Source organism: Falco cherrug, chromosome 4, assembly GCF_023634085.1.
Source record: "Falco cherrug isolate bFalChe1 chromosome 4, bFalChe1.pri, whole genome shotgun sequence".
Taxonomy (NCBI): domain Eukaryota; kingdom Metazoa; phylum Chordata; class Aves; order Falconiformes; family Falconidae; genus Falco; species Falco cherrug.
The window spans coordinates 4,643,673-4,662,510 of record NC_073700.1 but is presented as its reverse complement, the minus strand read 5'-3'; the positions used below and the strand labels follow the sequence as shown (position 1 = coordinate 4,662,510).

Below are 18,838 nucleotides of genomic sequence, written 5' to 3'. Positions count from 1 at the left end.
GTGCACTGCTATAGCAGCCCGACATCCAGCTGGAAGAGCCTGGGCATGCCCAGCCTGCCAGCTCAGTAGGGCAGCAACTGTGTATCCTGCAGTTCAGTTCATATCTTTTCCAGACTCCAAATAAATCCGTGAATGCTTAATTTTGATCATATAAATCAGGATAAGATTAAGATATATAAATACAGCTTAGTGCAGTACCCAAAAAGCAAGGAATGACATTTTTAAAAGAATCCACAATCTTGCTTTTTTGAAGTATTTCTTCATTGGGAATTGTGCTGGAGCAAAGAATGCAAAACTCAGAAGTTTCCAAGAGGGGGTCATGTGAAATTACTCTATTTCAAGATTTTCCAAATCACTAACATTTTGATTCTAAATGTATTTGCAAGAATCTGCCAACAAACCATTTTTCACCATCAAAATAGACAATTTTTTTGCAGTTTCTAACTGTCCTCCTTTTTTCCAGGTTTAAAAAAAAGTATTTTTTTTAGAGAACTTATACCATTTCTGTAGGAACTTCTGCAATCCACAATGACATTGCATATTTTTTCAAATAAAAAGCAACCTCCCCCCCAAAAAAAAAGAACAAAGAACATCCTTTGTTTCAGACAAAGAATTTCAGGAGAAACCACAAAATATTCAAGCAAAACATTAAACATTTGATTTTCCACCCATTTTGCCAACAGTCTAAGTTTTCCCATAGTTCTAATATCAGGGTCAACAAGGAGGGGAGGGGAGGTAGGTCAGATGGATGACACTCTGCAACTTAAAATTTGTACTAATTGAATGAAGATGAAAACAGGATGTGATTTGCAGAAAACATTTTTCTTCTTCAACTTAGCTTTTCTTTTAATGAGGAAACAAGACCTACTTAATTTACTCATCAGGAAAAAATGCCATTGAAAAACAAACAGTTGTGTTATTACACAAATCTGCGGGTGTGCTCCTGCCCAAGTGCCTGCCTGCGAACACCTAGCTCTGCACCCCATCCTAGGAACTAATATGAATGCCATGTGCTTTGCACTCTCAGGGCCAGGGCCCAAACATTAGCATGTTACTGATGGCAGATGTTACTTAGTCTCTGGAAGTTAGTTTTAGGAAAGCAGTCTTAAGAAATGGGAACATTTCATTTTAAACCCAGTGGAGACTATTTTATTAACACAGACACATGCTTGCTTGATACACATGCTTGCTTGATATACCTCACCACCTATTGTAGGGTGGTTTTTTTCCAGTGGAAAGACTTATCACAACTGGGCAGCACGTGGAACCTTGGTTGCATGTTTGAGCACCACCCTGCCCAGCACTGCACAAGCATGCAACAAAACACTGTTTCTAGCCTCAAGAGATAAGCAACCTCAAACTACAGAAATGTAACCTAGAATTAAATACATGCAACTGTCTGGTCTAGGGGTATGCTTCATCTTCATGATAAACATCATAAAGTGCTAATTTATTTTTTCACGCTTTACAGGAGAGATTTCAGTAAATATATACCTGGGAGTTTCCTTTCTAATTATTAGCATCTTAGTTCATTTTATTTAAACCTGGGAATATAAGTGATGCACTCAAGTTAATCTATTTGCCCAGACTGAAAAGACACTATTACATGTTCTTGTTCTTTTACACATCCTAAAATATTCAGACACTTGCAGCACTCCAGGGTATAGTGTACTATGTCAACAATTTGAGAAGAATGCAAAAATCTTAATAAAAAATTAAGGGATTGCTAATCACGTGCACAGGACATACCCTTTTGGATATGCAAGTAGCTACGCCAGGAACCAAACAGCATGTCCGAAAGCAGACTGCATTTTTGGGTTTGCTCTAAAGGCAAACTAATGTTTCAGAGCATTCTTCAGTTCCTCTTACTGAGTGGATCCATTTACACTCTTTACCAGTTCAGAACTGAGGCGTAATCCCTCAAATCGATCTGCTTTGTACAGTGTCAGATGATATCCTTTCCAAGTAGCCATCCAAGTTTTATACATTAAATCACACCCAGTCTTTCCAGACCATCAGACAGGATGTTGTACTGATTATATGACAGGGCACCACGCATGAGGCAGATTAGTTTAGAATAGGAAAAGATGACACGCTACCAAATGTAAGTGTCCTGGTTATGAAAATTAAATAAATAAAAAATACGCCTCGACAGACCTGGTAAAGCCACTGGGCAAGCCTCAGCAGCTCAGTAAGAAAGATGTTCTCCTCCAACAGTGACTGCATTAGGCTGTTAGTGCGCCGTGGTGACTATCCCCTCCTCGGCTGCAGCTGTGCTGGTGAGACCTCCAGCTGCCTGTCCTTACCACGAGCAGCAACAGCCCAGCTCCCTTCAGATGGGGCTGGTGGAGCAGCCTCTCACAGTCCTCTCTAATTCACTTCAGGAAGGAAAGAGACAAACCCAAAAGACAGCAGGATTATCTTCAATAGTCTAATTAGTGGCTTGAGATAATCCACTTGATTTTGCCTAAAGCAAATTAGGAAGTGCTCCTGTGAACGACGCAGCCAGCAGATAGGACTGCTACCTCCTGACAAAAGGCAGTGACAGCAACGGCAGGCAGTGGCCTGGCACAGCCGTTACCAGAGGAAAAGGTCTGTCTGGTAGTGGTCCGAGAGGTTGGGTATCTGCACAGATGCCCACCCTTGACCCCAGTCTCAAGGTGTTTCAGAAGGTGCAAACCAGGTCCAATAACTCTGCCCAGGAGAGTTGCTAGCATCTTCTCTGCCAACTCGTTTAAATGCCAGCAATACATTCAGCACAGCAAAACTGTATTAAAAATAAAATAGAATTGGGCTTTGGTATCAAAAATAAAATCTGGCAGCCTGTTCCCATGCAAAATCCATCAAAAGTGATACATTTGTGGAGGACAGCTGGAACAAATCCATGACATTTAATGACATGGTAAAAGCAAACCTTGAACAAACAACTTTAAATCATTTGAAATACTACTGTGAATAGATGAAACTTTACAGTGCTCACATATTACAATAATTCATCACTTCTAAACAGTTGGTTTTAATTCTTAAAAAAAATCATCATTTGCAGAAGTGGTTGTTGGTTGGTTGTTTTTTTTTCCCATTCCAGACATATATTTAAAGTAGCATTCTCCTATGAAAAGGTTTCAGGCTACACAACACTTCAGAGTTTTAAACGCATTCCATCTCTCTCCTATCTAAAGACTCATGGCACCAGCAAAACAGTACTTTTCCAGCTTCTATCTTCTTTCTCCTTTTTTTAATAAGTAATCTGTCCTCCAAAGCCCAGTGCACAGTGCAGAAAAGCTAAAGTCTCAGAAAGTTGTTTCTATAAAACACTTCAAATGGGATTGTCACAGAAACACAGACAACAGATTGCCTTTTAATTTAAATGGGAATTCAAATCCCATAGGCATCCTCTAAACCTCTGTCCATGCATGTATATCCAGCACCATCTTAAATGGTTCACAAATCCTCAGGTGAAAGAACAGCTCTGTCCCCCCATGGGTAAAAAAGCTGTTCAATCTGAACCACACAGACACCCTGAAGGAGTTCAGCTGGTCCCACTTGTGATGGCTGCTGCAGAGCACCAGTGACCTGTGAAATTTCCCAGAAAGAACTGTTAATGGGACCTGAGCTGGGGGATAAGGTACCAAGCTGAAATGATTTAGGACTGCATGAATGTGAGTGTAAGGGGCACATCTTAAGCTGATTCTGTCTGACAAACGTGGTTAAGTTGATATTGGACAAATAGCTCAGCTCTCATTTCAGTAAAGCCCGGGGGACACGCCAACAGTCTCTCCTGGACATGGCTATAGCAGGAGTTGGCAGAGGACCAGCAGCTGCCTGGTAGTCCCCCACCGCATGTCTGGCAGGAGGGACAGAGAGAACATTCACTGTGCTAGTGCAGACTCAGCTAATTTAAGTCAAAAACAAAGGTGGTTTGAGCTAACCTGGCTGACTTTGCAGTGAGGTAGATTAAGAACACCCATAAGACCCTTTCTGCCACCTCTGCTGGGGATATAATCTTTGCTGGTTTTATTTTCTATTTCCAAAAAGTCATGTATCCATGCCCCTGGCATTGCTTTTTCTCTCTCCCTCCACCACCAGTCTAGACAAAACTCCGTTAAGATCCTTTTTCGACTATACATGTACAGGTGTAAGGGGTTAGCAGTTGCTAGAAGGTTTCATCGATACAGGAAAAAATGAGCTCCTTGTCTCCCAGGTGTGTCCACTGAATAGAGTCAACTAAAACCAGAACTGAACTAAAAGAAGTTTCATGCTAAGAATAAAAAAAGAAAAATAAATTCCTACTGAAATAGGCAGTTAAGAGCCTGTGAGGTGAGAAGGGACACTTTTTAAGCCTTTACTTCACAAAAAGGAGCATGTGACACGCTTCTTCATGACTTCGTCTCTCCAGGGTCCCCTGAGCCCAGACCACCTCCAGACCGCAGAAGCAGGGTTGCTGTCCATCATGCCTGAGGCGGGCCACGCAGCTGTACCACGGTGGGACCGCTGGCGCAGAAGCACTTCCCACGCTCCTGTCTCCACCCACGTCTCTACAATACCGGATGCCTGGCACTGGTTTGGACAGCTCGGCAGTCATTGCCTGCCTTCATTCATAAAAATGAGACCACACTGATGAAAGCCACAGGCTCTAGTGCACCCAGCTAAAAAAGTCAGTGACATCTCCCGGTCAAGCATTTACTTCCACAGCCTCCCCTACGCGGGAAGCTTGGAGGTCACATCTGGACAATGAAGTCAGGGAGAGCTGCATGTGTGGATCAGTGACAGTGCTTAAACTTCCCCCTGATTTTGGATTCAATCCACAGAGTTAATTAGCAAACAAGACAGACATGTATGTATGCCTTAAAGCAGACCAGGAGACGTAATTAACACAACTTCATTTTCATGAATAATATATTAGGTTTGTAACACACAAGAATTCAATGGTAACTCAAAGGGTCTGGTCTTGCTCTAATTATGTTCAACAGAAGAAGGAGTGGATCCAGGCCACAAGTGAGCTGCAATTTCTTCATATCCAAGTGGGATATATGTTTGTTTCAACAGTTTGATTTCTTGCAAAAAGACTGCAATAATGTAAGCAGAAGAAAACAAGCCACTTTTTGGAAAGCTCCTTTCAGGAGTCTCTTCTTTTAGCTCCTGATCTATATGAACATGAAATTGGAAAAGGACCTCTTGGGATATTAAATCCAGACCCCTGTATTAAAGGCAACGTGTCACTCCCAGCAGAAAGGAAGGTTAATATTATGCCAATGAGCTGGAAGGAAATCCAAATTTCTAATGCAAGAGAATGAGGGGAAAAGCTAAACAAAAGCGAATGCATGATACCATATCTCTATATCAGAGCTTTATTCTAAACACACGGGCTGTTGGTACATCTAAGAGGAGACAAGAAGCAGAATAATTAAGAGTCAAGGTTCTTTCCACCACTAGGGATCTGCATGTAACTTAGAACTAGAAACACCTCAGTGCAGTTCAGCCCTGGGACAGAGGAGAAAGGGGAGCTCCCAGCAGGCGCAGCCCTTGCCTGGGGCAGCATGAGGCCACCTGAGACCATGGCTGTCCCAAGGTCAAAGGCTCATGGAAGAAAGAGACAAGGAGCCCCGGCACTGGTGAGCCAGCTAGCAGCAGTCTGGTTTCTTCTGCTGAAAAGCTAGAAGGCAGCTGTAGGAAAGCATGTGCCCCGCTGTAAGTCTTTCCAGCAACCATAGAAATCTCTGGATAATTTAAGGGACACTTCTGGTTTTGCCAGAAGCAGTTAAATCCCACCTCTTACCCACAAACTAGGGGAAGAAACTCCCAGGCATGGAAAAATTTCCAAAGAACAGCTTGAAAGAAAAGACCAACATTGTAAACATTTGTCATCTCCCAGAATAAAGGAAAGGCGGCAGCTGTGAAAGGCGTGGTTGGCAGTAGGTTTGGTTTGGTTTACACAGGATGGAAAATCTAAAGGCGCAAGAATGATGAGGAAGGACAGTCACGGTACCCTCCATACCCGATAGTCTCCATGCAGGCTTTGAGAACTGAGAGGAGATACCAGACACTATAGCAATGAGAGCCACAGGAGTCCTTAGAGGTTCCAGCACACACACAAAAGGCGCAAAAAGCATAATTTTTAACATGGAGTGAAAGAAGGTCACAGCTTGTAGATAGGATGTAATTACTCTTTGGTCCTGCAAATCCAGAGGAACAGGCACCTACAGGGCTGGAGTGGTCCTGACAGCATGGAAATCCCCCAGCACTGTCCCACTTGTTGAGGAACTGTCCAGCAAAACAAATTATTTCTGAGATATGTAATAACAGGCCTCAATACCAAAACCAGAGAGATAGCAGTTGAGCAGATGCCACTTCTCACTGCACTACTGCTCTGTAACAATCTACCACCAGAGCCAAAAGCCAGTCTGGGATGGCTGGTGGGCTTCATCTTGTGCATATGCAGGAGTAAAGCTACACTCATGCCACTGGTACAGACTCCTGCACGCTCATGGGCCTTTTCCAGTGGGCCAACTGACCCTCACCTATGCTCACACAACCAGCCTCAGGTATGTGGGTTGTTGCTCTCCCATGCTGCATGCCAGAGCAGGAGAGAAGGTGCTGATGGCACTGGAATGTCACCTTTATGCCACCAAGCACCGTGACTCACTGTCCATCATCACCCCTGAAAGGCTACCTACCACTTAGTGCACAGAACTGCATAAAGATTACTTCTTCCAGCTTCAAGTAGATCAGAAACATTTGGAAGTATACAATGCCAAATTACCACCTAATGCAACTGAAAAGGTGGTAAAATGGCTGGATGGAAGGAAAAGAGTGAGAGATCTCTCCAACCACTGAAACCAAATTGAATTATAAGAAAAACACTTTTCCTAGTACTTAAATATGCTGCAGGGCTAGTGTTTACCTATTATTTATCCCAGTATAGCTTGAAAAGCATCTTACTGCAGTATGTTCAGACCAGTAGTCCCACAAAAGTGGGATCCCTGAGGAGCTACCAGGACCAATGGCCTCAGCTGCTTTGCCATCAGCTGCTTGTCTTTACTGGGGAAGGTAAAGCTCCAGCCAACACAGTACCTTCAATAAATCCTGCTTAGAGCCTTGCCTCTGAGACAGAATACAGGGATACAATTAAACTAACATGTCTGTTGAAGAACAAGGCAGCAATGGAAAAGGTTTGCCAACACAGTAATGCCATTTAAGGGTGTGATTTTTAGATGATATTTTTACGCCAACACCAGCTCTATTAGTGCTGGTGTAACTGTCTTCAAAGTGATTTTGAAAGTCCAGCTGACTCCCTTTGCGAAAAGAAGCAGTTAAAAGACCATTTTTGGCCTCTATAGGCCCCATTCTGCTATTAGGGAAAAATCTTTCGTATCAAAAATGGTTTCATCCATTCCACTAATATGGGTGGTTTATGTCTAGAAAGCTGTATCTTTCTCAGGTAACTTTACACCCATTGTCTGCATACCATAACCTGTAGCTTTTGTTATTAAATGACAGTTTAACCAAGTTATAAATACAGCCATGTTTATTTTAGGGGATGCGCCCATAGCTTCCCTCTGCAACCAAAAGGACAAGGATGCCTAAAACAGAGATGTCCCGTGAGGGGGAGCAGTAACGGAGAGAATTCAGGGTCTAATGATCTGTTAGAAAACCATAGGAACAGCTACACCCTCAAGTACCACCCTTCTACTCATCGCCAATCGGTGCAAAGAAACAAAACGCAGTACTGATACAACTCAGCAGTAACATCTTCTCTGTCAGTACCAAATGCTTAGAGAAAAAGCTCGATGCCAGTGTGGTACCAGTAAGCTCAAAGCACCTTCCTGCAGGTGGTACAGTCCCTGCACCCAACTTCACCTCCTCTGGCCTTGCTCCCCACGGGTGGCTCAGCTCTGGGCAGACAGACGGGCTCCAGCACAAGTCTCTGAGTAACAAGGGGAATAGATAAGGCGAGGGGAGGCGAGCGGGCAGAGGGCAGGCTGGCTCCCTCTCAAGCCCTCAGCACACCATGAGTGATTCTGCTGCCCGGGTGTGGACTTCTCCAGCAATCCTGCAAGACTAGTCCCCGAAATCTCTGACACAGCCCCCTGGTCCACTCTGCCAGGGAGGCAGCTGGTGAGTGTTTGCACCCATCGCTGCTCACTCCAGAAATCCAAGCTGCCCAGCAAAAGCAGGCAGAAAGCACTTTCCTTACTTATCCCATGTACTTTCTCCTCTTCCTTTCAAACTTCCCGTTGGTTTTCACTTAAGCTCACACGAGGCGAGCAAGCCTGCACAACTTGGAGAACACGTTTATGGAACAATTTTGCCAGATTTCCCCCCACCTCCAAACGACATTTGATTTGCAAACACTCCCACCGAACCGCAGGCTGCTCTTGCCTCCACCCAGGGAGTTGTTTTCAATAAAGCAACAGCTCTGAAACATCTACAGAAACTTTTTTCTTTGACAATGTGCCACTTTCAGGGGAAAAAAAAAAAAAAAAGAGAGAGAGAGAAATAAAAAAAAAAGGAGAGCGAGAAGAGGAACAACGTAAGGAAATATTTACATATTTGTCCCAGTAGCCGCGAAAGGGCTTTGGACCGTGTCACTGCACCAAGGGGCTGCAGCCGCCTCCGCTCCGCCCGGGACCGGCCGCCGTCCCGGGACCTACCGCTGGGCTCCGCGGGGCGGCTCAGCGCGGCACCTCCGCGGAACGGGGCGCAGGGGGCTGCTCTGCTCCCGCCCTCCCCCGCCGCTCCGCCGCCGCTGCACTTACCGCGCCACGCCGCGCTGCTCCGCTCCGCTCCGCGGGGGAAGGGGCAAGGGGACCCCGGGAGGCGGAGGGAGGGGCCGGAAAGCCGCGGCGGGGCTGACCGACGGCGCGGGGTGTTTGGCTAACCTGACACCGGGGGCTGCTGCTGCCCCGGCGCTCCGCACCCGCGCTCCGCACCGCGGCCAGCGGCAGCCCCGCGGGCCAGGCGGGAGGAGAGCGCCCGCCGCCCCGGGGAGCCCGCGGAGCGGGGCTGTACATACTGAAACAATGAGATCGGCTGTTTTATAACGCTCACGTGGAGGAGAAGAGCCTGCATCCTGTTTCCTGGGGTTTGCAACTAAAATTGCAATTGGGGGGGACAAAAAAGTGGGGGTGAAAACCGAGCCCTGTGCCCGCCGTGGGGCAGAGGTGCCTCCCCTCCCGGGTCTGCCCGCATTCAGCCCACTCAGACAATCAAAGGTGGCTTCAAAATCACGTGAATTGCTTTTAATTTTCTTTTCACCCGACACTCCTGCTTCCTGAGATCCATGCGGCCCCCAGCTTACCTCCCAGTAAGCCGCCACTGAAGCATTTCATGATTTTGATCCTAATCTTTACATCGAGAGGGTCCAATATGACAACAGAGACTGTTTCTAGAAACTCATCCTGGTACAAATTAGAGGCAAGTCCCTGGGAAGAACAAAGTCACTGCAGCACTATGTCATCGAGAAAACATCCCTCAGAGGGTCTTAAGAATAACCCAGGGTGCCTTCTCCCCGCCCGGCAGCAGGGACATGCTTGCAAGCGCAGGAGGCTCGCTCCAGCGCCCCAGCTGGGTCCAGGCCAGCCTGCCTCGGCCTGGATGGGAGCTCTGGGCCTTCCTTTTGGGGCACCAGGCTCGGCTCCCCTCTGCATTTCTGCCCCTTCAGCCCAAGCCGTTTCCAGCCCTTAGCCAGCCTGTAGGGCCAGCCCTGAACCTCCCCAACAAGCCCCTGGGGCAGGCAGCACAGGGAGCCCCAGCTGGGGCTGTTTCCACACTGCAGAGCTCCTCCATCTTCTTGGGCATTGAGTTACAGGAGGAAGGGACCGACCAAAGACCCCCACACGTCCAGGCCTCACTGCTCATCCTGTCTGATGCCCACCAAAGCTGTCGGGAGAGGACAGCTCTGCCCAAGTCTGCCTGGGGAGGGCCACAAAAGCACGGCACTCTGCCCTGCCAAAGCTGCCAGATTTAGCCCTCAGCAAAAAGCTCCTGCCTGCCTCTAGCACAGGCAGTGCGGACAGCTGCCCAGAGCAACTGGCTCATGGATGTGGCAGGGCAGCCATGGTCTTGCTGCCAGCTTTGCCTCTCTGAGCAGCCAAGGGATGGAGTAGCATCTACTGCTGCCGTCAGAGGTGGTGGCTCTCGGCAGTCCTCAGTCACCTTATTATGGAAAGATCGTCTCCTGTCACTGCCACCCTGGAGGAGAGGTTCTTCATTGTGTCCTCCTCCTGCTGCACTCTCCTCCTTTCAGCAAACACAGCTCAGCCCAGTCTGACAGTAAAAATGCAACATTATAGAAGAAAAATTGTGGACTGCTCTGGTGCTCAGCAGCTCCCATTCACAGGCAAGTTTGAAATCTGCACAGACAAAATGTGCATACAATTATGGGGAAGTAGCAGTGTAAAAAATTCCATTTCTGAATACTGTGGTATCTCTGACACAGCCAAACCTTGGGGAAGTGGGACTGTCTTATTGTGTGATGTTGCAGTCTGTGTGGGGAGAGGATTTGCTGTCAGTCACTGCTGGACACCCTCAGGGCTAAAGCAACTATATAAAATTCTTGTGTAACTTTAGCCAGAGAGAAGAATGCTCTTTATTGTGTGAGGAGACAATTAACCCTCCAAAAATGATTCTACAGAGTCTTGAATTTCATCTGAAGAAAAAAAGAAAGCATAGAAAGCAGAGGACTGATGTCTCTCTGCCTGTGAAGATGCAATGTGAGCGCTGCTGCTCTGAAGGTGGAGTTTACAGTCTCCTTAAATCATCTGGTGACAGCCCGTGAGTGCCACTTGCTGTCACCCAGCTGTGCCACGAGCAGATGGGAAGCAGCAGAGCCAGATGTGATGCTTCATCTGGGCTTTGTACTGGGCTTGTGGCTGAGCTGGGAGTGAGCCCACATCTGCCAGCTCCACACCCCAGGGTAGTCACATGTGTTTGAGAAAGACCAGGAGAAGTCAACAGAGTCAGCCCCAGGACTGTGATAAAACCAAAACAGGAATTAGAGGAGACTCCTGTAATCACTCCAGCAGGTTTTACTGTTAAAGCCATGACAGTCTCACAAGACAAAGTCTGTGGGTAGGGATAAAATCCCTCATTACATAAATTGATGCACATGGAAAATACTTGAGAAGCTTTCAGGTACACAAATCCTTCCTCAGATCTAAGAGGGGAGTGCAAGCTGCACCCCCAAGTTAGATCTTCAACATGAGGTTTCCTCTGCCTGAAACACCCAGTAACTGTTATCACCAGTTTTGCTCCACCAACACAACCGACACAGGCAGAGGCAGCAGGAGGTCCTGACAGCCAGACCCATTAAAGACAGAAGTAAAAAATCCTTCTTAATGGTCATACTACAGCATTTCCAATGCCCTTGCTATGCCCAGAGCTGAACGTGTAGCGGTGGGGAGAGACTTCAGGCAGAAACATGACCACAGACTCAGTATTTGTTGGTGCACCTTTACAGGGGGAGAGGTGTGGGGAAGTCATACACAGCATCTCAGTCTTGTGTCCAGCAACTGAGGTTTGAGGTGAACAAGAGCAACGGCACTGTCAGGGTGGGCAACTGTGGCACAGGGAGCAGCTGTACCCTGCTCTGCCAATGAGCTCCTGAAGTACTAGTAGGACAAACCAATTCATTCTTCTATGTATTAGTGTAAAAAAAGCAGTAACGGACACAACAGAGCTCCATAGGATCTTACTGTAGAGTATAGAAACTCCTCAGCAGAGTAGAGAAAAACAGCTGTTAACCTGCCAGCTCAGCTCTGCTGCACCTCACCACACCACCACTCACCTGGATAAACCCAGGAAGTCCTAAACCTAAGTTGAAAGTTGGAGTCATGCTGGTGGCCTGTCCTCAGGCAGTGCTTTCACGCAATTTGCCTGAGTAGAAATATGGCTCAGAAACAGGGTAATATTAACATCATAAGATCACTTAAAATACTTTGCTTTGAATTCAAGTGACACTGAAGAACTAATACATCCAAGATTTCAGGAAGTGAGGCTAAATGGAAATATCCATCATTTCTGAATGAAAGAAAACTGACAAAAAAAGTTGTTTGGGAACTGAAAGGATAAGGCAGGTCGTGTGAATCCACACAAAGATACAGAGCAGCCATTGTCGTTGGTGGGATTAGCACATACCCACTCGGGGACTAGCTTTGGAAAGCAAAACTAACTCTTTGGAAGTCTGACTTAAGGAAGAAAAACGTTCTTTTGGACTTTAATTCAGCCATATTTTTTATTATTATTATTTTTAGCATCTCCAGCACTCCTGAAACTCTGAGCTCTGCATTGGGCGCCAAAGGGGAAAGGCATAGCACTGCCTGCTCCCAAGAGGCAGGCAGGAAACCAGAACACATAGAGAAGCCTCTGTACCTTCTGTAGTTAATCCTAGAGAACTTGACCCCCTTTGAAGCAACCGGAGCTTTTCAAAGTAAAAGCCGCAAAGAAAAGGAACCAAGTCAGAGGAGAGAAGGTGCGACATTTTAAAAATCCAGAGCTAACACCAAAAAAAAAAAAAAAAAAAAAAAAAGTCTTTAGTGTTTCCTAAGCAACAATTTCCTGATTGCAGGCCAGCGGGAACCACACCACCAGTGTCCTCTCCCCCATTTTTCTGCCACTGTAAATTGTAGCAACTCTTTCACCACATCTCTGTGACTCTTCCACATGGCTATAGCATTCCCACTTTACTTTAAAACAGTGCTACTCTGGTTGAATAACCACAGAGCAGAGCTGAACAACTGTTCAAATGTGGGCAGACTCAGACTGAAATATTTCCTCATATGTCCTTATCCAACCATGTTTTTTTCAGAATTTGCAAAGGTGCCACAAAGCATCAGAAAACAATGCCTACTTGCCCAAAGTCAGGCCATTCTTACTTACTACATGCCTCTTACTGCAATGTACAGTTAAGAAACATAAAAATGTACAGCTCATATAGGAAAAAGCTTTTAGCAGATGTTGCTGCTTTGAAATACCAGAGAGTCAATATTCTAACACATTTCAAATGAGAGAAAAATTGCACAATTTATAGACTAGCCCAATCCAAACAAATCAATTGCAATGTATGTCTATGCTGAACCCAGTGGAGAAAAGCTCATACTGTTCTAGAGATTTCTGATAACCAGGACTCACAACGATTTGCGGTGACCTGCATGGTTGAACTCTTAACATGCAAAGTTAAGGAAACAGCTTACAAGAGAAGATTCCTGCAGTGCTGGATGAATGCAGTGTGAGAATTACCTACTTGGACAGTTTAGGAGGAAAACAGCATCACCCTTTCTCTATCATCAGCCAGTTTTTTCTGAACATATTTGGTCAAATGGAGTACTCTGCTGTACCCATTCAGTGCCCTTGGAGGAAATAAAGTTGCACATGTGAAACAGAGTAAAGCATAATTCTTCGAGTAAGGAGCAAATGTGCCTGACAGTGACTGTTAATTTAATGTACTGACAAACCAAGAGCACTTACAGGCTGCATTTCATAAGGTTTTCTTTCAGATTCTGACATTTTACTGCAGGTGCCTGAGAAATGTACCGAAATCTAAGATCAGAGGGCTCTTCAAGAAAAATGGCAGGAAAATTATCTTTATCTGGGAATCTGACTTGAAACTGTTCCTTGTTCTCAAGCTTTTTCACCATCAGTAAGTACATGATGGAAAGCATGGCTCTCAGAAATCAGTGCTCTGATGCCAGCAGATGTCACCTCACTGATGAACTTTCAGACTGCAAAGGTTACTGAGACATCCTCTGCCAAGGTGAGCTCTTCCTTTAACCCACAGCTGTAGCAACAGGTACAACACGCCCTCTTCCAGGGCTTGTTACCTTCATTTTTGTCACACGTAAAGTTCCCCAGAAACCCCTGCTAAGCATGTCAGACCCATTTTAGTTTGGACTGATTTCTGATAATGCTGAAATCTGACATCCATGCAGATGTGCAGTGAGCAGGTGGAGTTACAGTGTTCCCCGGTCACCTCTGTTGGCATCTCCTATTTCCTTCTGGCCATCCCAGTTCCTCTCATGGGATCTTCTGTACCTGGACATTTTGAGAGAGAGGAAGTTGAGGATGCAGTTGAAACAACAAGTTGCTTTTTGTTGTTTTCTTTTTTGAAAGTGTTCAGTATTGACTTCAAAAGTTTTCAAAAAACAGATGAAGCTCCGTCTCTTTTTGTGGTGGATGAGCTGACTAATGCAGACTGTTAAAATCCACTTCAGGTTTGCTGCAGCAAATTGCGTACAGGTTGTAAACAAAACAAGACAAACACCCAAGATAAGAATGTCCACCAACGTGCTGCATCATGTGAAGCTACCCACGAGTAATGCTTTGCGTTATGATTCTGAAACATGTTCTTAATTTGGAAAGGATAACAGTATTGAAAAGTCATTTCAGCAGAACATTACAAATATTTAAGGTTGCCAACTAGAACCCAGAGCCCATGGGTTCTTTCTGTGTGGGCTCTTTTTATGTGGGTTTTTGCACCCACATACAGCTCTGCTAACGTCAGCAGGGTTCTCTGTGGGTGCAGAGACCTGTCAGCACTGCACCCAGCCTTGCTGGATGTAGCAGTAGGTAGGATGGAGGAAAGCAACCACTGGGAAAGCCAGGAGGCTACAGGTCACAAGAAGAAATTAAGCAAGGGGAAGTCTGGTAGCCAAACCATGAGCAGGGCTGAAATGTCCCACGAAGGTGTGCACACCCTCCGTTGCTGTTCCTGTAAAGAGCCACTTCAGTTTTCAAAGTCTAGAGTCCTCTTACAGTTTTATCCCCTATTGGTGCTTGGAACAAATTAATGTCACAAGACATTTTTGTCTAGAGAGGATTTACTGACAAGGCAAATAGGTGGCATGGCCCAGAGATATTCAGAGCAAAGGAAGAATTAAGGATTATGGCATCTCCCAAGGGAGACTGAACAACTGACAGGCAGTAAAACCAGGAGAGGGACTGAGAGCAAAGGAAACAGAAGGCAGCAAAGGGCCCCTGTTTGCTGACATTGGACCATCACTTCTCCAAGTCCAGTTAGGATTCAGGCACGGGACAGGGGCTCAGGGTGCTCCCAGGGTAGCAGGGTTGCCACAGGTCTGTGCTCAAAGCAGAACAATGAGGAGGAAGGAGAAGGAATGAAACGGGAGAGGCTGCAGGGACATGCATCCAGCCCCAGGCAGGGTGGTGGGGATATCTTTAAGCTCTCCCTTAAGTTTGTGTGGGCTTTTTTTTTAATCCCTTGCCCTTTCAGTGCAAGTGAGGACTTGCCAGGCATTTCAGCTGAAGTAAATTGTATCTTCTGTCATTCCTTTACTTAGATATTTAATTGACATACCTCCCAACTCCTGAATTTTACCTGCTCATCTTGTACTGCCAGGAGTTTTTCCCTTTAAATATTTCTGCTCACAGCAGTGTGGTGGCTCATATTTGTATGATCACCTAAAAATGAACAGTTCCTGCATTTGCATCCAAGATGAGCATGTATCCATCTCCTGCAGTGTCCTGTAGCTATCAGGAGTCAGTGTCTTTGCCCACACCACAGAACTCCCCCAAAATGCCACATATGTGTTTGCCATGGCATGAACAGCCCTGCAGGCATGTTCTTGTGCACTCATATTTCTGCTCTTGTAAAATCTGGGGTTCACTGCCATGCCCATGATGTTAGTTCTTTGTGCTTTTCATATGTACCAGCCTATGTGAATTCCCCTCCTTTCCCTTCCAAGCTATAAAGTAATTTCCTAAAGATTTCATTCTGGACCTGAATATTCCCACCTAGATTTCAGTTGCAATCTCATCATCCCCATAGCACACTCCATTATCAACGCAAAATGGGAAGATTGTGTCTTCATCCTGAAATGGTATGGCAAGAAACAATTGCTTGCCATAATACCTTTCAGCAGCTATTACAAGCCATTATCATTAAAGCATCTGAAAACCTGCCCTAGTCCGGGTGTGGATCCAGCCACAAGGCTGGCAGAGCTGTGCCACCCTGCCTGGCTCTGCCCTCCAGTAACACACCAATGCAAGGGCAGATATGACAACGGCTTCTGGTTTTAACACTAAATCTGTCTCTTGATCCCACCAGGCAGTGGTGGCCACCACCAGAATACTAATTTGCTGCCCCTCCCCAAGCGGTTCTCTAGTAAAAGCATCAACCTCAGGCCTTCAACACCTTTTCCACTAGCCTTCTCTTAAAATAAACCAGTTGGGTTAGAAACTAACCTAGTGTTATTTAGTATGCAATTGTCATTGCTGATTCCCTTGCTTGTTTTATAAATGCAAATGATTCAAGCAGGTAAAATTGTGTTTTGATTGCTCTAGGGAAATGGGTGACTGTCACCAAGTGCTAGCAGACAATATCTCTCCTCCAGCCAGGACCAAGGCCTCATATTAGAGGCTTCCCAAATTGGATAAGGTGTGGAGCTAATGAAAACTTGAATCAGCCTGGATACCTGATGATTGAATCTTGGAAAGCTAAAGGCCATGTGAGCTGGTTAGTACTGACTTCTACTGCCATGGATCTCCAACATGTGAAAGTTATCATCTAGTGAGGCAAAAACATTCCTGTTGTTGGGCAACACAGGCATGCGGCTAGCCAAGTTCTTAGCAAAACCATCTCATGAGCCCCACATGGATTATTTGGAGAAGTCATCCTGCACAAATATACCTAGTTCACACAAAATCATCTCAGTTCAAAGTTAAAAAGTAGTCCCAATGTTACCTGCTCTGGAAATCCAGCTGAGATGTTTCCTTTTCCTTTTTTTCCACTGTAGCTGAAACTGCAGCTTTGGAGCTGGACCTGTGGAATAGGCATCCACATACAGCACATACTTCTTTGCTGAATTTATGGATGATACTGCATAGAAAAGTAACAAGGCTGTAATAGTATGTGGCCCTGGTTAGTTCACACTCAAAGGCCAGCTCATGATTGGCTTGGACATAGTTCTCCTGTTACTACTGAAGGGAATAGATGACCCTATAAAACAAACAGCAGCAACGCCCCTTTCACAGCTGTCTCCAGTTTCTCTCCTGAAATTTGGCTGGGTGTTTTCTTCAAGATTCAGAACACAGATGTAAACTGTTTAGGGATATCCCTATATCCCTGTTTCTCCTTAACAATGCCAGAGAGAATGAAAAATGTGGCCCATTATTTTTATAACCATCAGAATAAAAAAAATAAATAGAAAAAAACCCTCTCTACAGCGAAGGTCTGACCTGCAGCTGCCTGGTCTGTTTCTTCAACACATTACAGTTTGTGGGGAAGTGTTGCTATGAAGAAATTTTCAGACAGCGGTGGGCAGATGCCCAGCTGCCCACAGTTCCCACTCTGGTGCAGTGTAAGCCATGCATCTTTGCAGGAAAAAGGAAGGGTCACAGAAGAGAGGTTTTTTGCCTCCCCCCCCCCCCCCCCCTCTTTTTTTTGGTGTTTTTTTTTTGTTTGGGTTTTTTTTTTTTGTCGTTGTTAAGATGAGATCTGTAAACTGAAAACTGTGATTACCAAAGCACTGTGGTAGCTGCTCATCAGAAAGGCCCCACTCACCTGTGTTACCTGCTCGCCTCATGGCTTTTCTGAAACAGCTGGCCCATGCTTAGCCCTTGCACAGGTGAGAGGGAAAAAACTGCAGTCCACACCTGCAGCCTGTGGGAACCCTTGCCAATAAAGAAGGAGGATCTCAATTCTCCCCCACCCCTGATTTTAATACAAGCCAGGCATTAGGAGGAGCCAAAGGCCCTGTTGCAGGATAATCCGGTGAGGCCTCAAGATACAGGGCACTTTCAGGAGTGCCTCTCCTTCCCCAGCACCTCTGCCTGTGGCCAAATGGGGACTGGGCTCCCTGTGGCCATCCTGTTTGTGTGGGTGGCCAACCCACGGGAGCAGGGTACCCGCTGAGATGTGCCTTGCTTCAGGGCAAGGGAGCAAGCAGCTCATTGACAAGGGAAAATGCAGAGGCTCAGCCTACAGCCGCCTGAGGAGGAGTGTTTGCCAGAAGCTAGCGAGCCTCTGGCCACAGAGGAGAGTTTCAGGCCAGGAAAAAAGCAGGGGCACAGTCTCCCAAGATGAATGAGTTGCACTTACAACTCCTTCTGTATAAAATAACAGAAATAGAAGCAGGGGGAGCGTACCCCTGCTGTGGGGCGAGGGGCCGGGGGAGCCACAGCAGTCCTTCCTGCCTCCTGCTACTCACTGTTGCTCTATTTTTGAAACACCTTTGGAGCAGCACAGTGGCTTTCACTTATGGTTTATGTACACAAAAAAAACCCTTTTCCTTGTTTCTGCTTGTGTCCATATCAATGCTGGGGGGCGTCGGGGGCCTCCTTGAGGGGCCAGGCTACCCTGTGCTGGATGTGGCTGACAGCCCCTCAGGGAGGCCGCCAAGCCTCTGGGGAGAAGTTGTTAACAAAGGTTAAAATGCCACAGGGCCATGAGGAAAAAAAGTGTTGGAAACACCCCAGTAACACCGAGGGGAGATGATGAGGAGGAAGGTGGTTTAGATTTTTGTTTCTGACCATCTTTTTCAATCAGAAATAATTTTCCCCAAGGCTGCAACGCTGACTACTTCTATCATAAGCAGGAAGCACTTGTCACCTAGAAATAGGAAAAGATAATGAAGTTTTCCCTTTTAAGTGTCATCCACATAAAGCAGCACCAAATAAGATAGCTGGAAATTATTGCCATAAACAGAAAACCTTGTGACATTTGGGCCAAGAGCAGCTGCTGCTCCTCAGCACTTTGCACAGGCCAAGCTGGTGGCCAGTGCAGCATGGGCAGCTCTGGCTCACCTTCAGTCATGCCACTGCTGAATTTCACCCTGAGGTGCTGCACGCAAGGTGCAGTCAATCCCTTATTTATCTTACTGGGGAG

At 46.0% G+C, this 18,838-nt stretch overlaps 2 protein-coding genes across 8 annotated transcripts in view; one reads left to right on the top strand and one right to left on the bottom strand.

Annotated features, from left to right (window-relative positions):
* FBLN2 (fibulin 2) overlaps positions 1-8,972 on the bottom strand; it is a 106,343-nt gene extending 97,371 nt beyond the window's left edge. For 2 of the 6 annotated variants that reach the window (XM_055709970.1, XM_055709976.1), the window contains exon 1: positions 8,757-8,885. The gene's annotated coding sequence lies outside the window, so the exon portion shown is untranslated. Of the gene's footprint in view, positions 1-2,157; positions 2,284-8,546; positions 8,709-8,756 lie in introns of those variants that run through there. The other 4 variants (XM_055709974.1, XM_055709975.1, XM_055709971.1 and 1 more) reach the window with 4 other exon arrangements.
* LOC129736044 (relA-associated inhibitor-like) overlaps positions 1-18,838 on the top strand; it is a 410,983-nt gene that overhangs the window by 349,890 nt on the left and 42,255 nt on the right. The window lies entirely within an intron of this gene.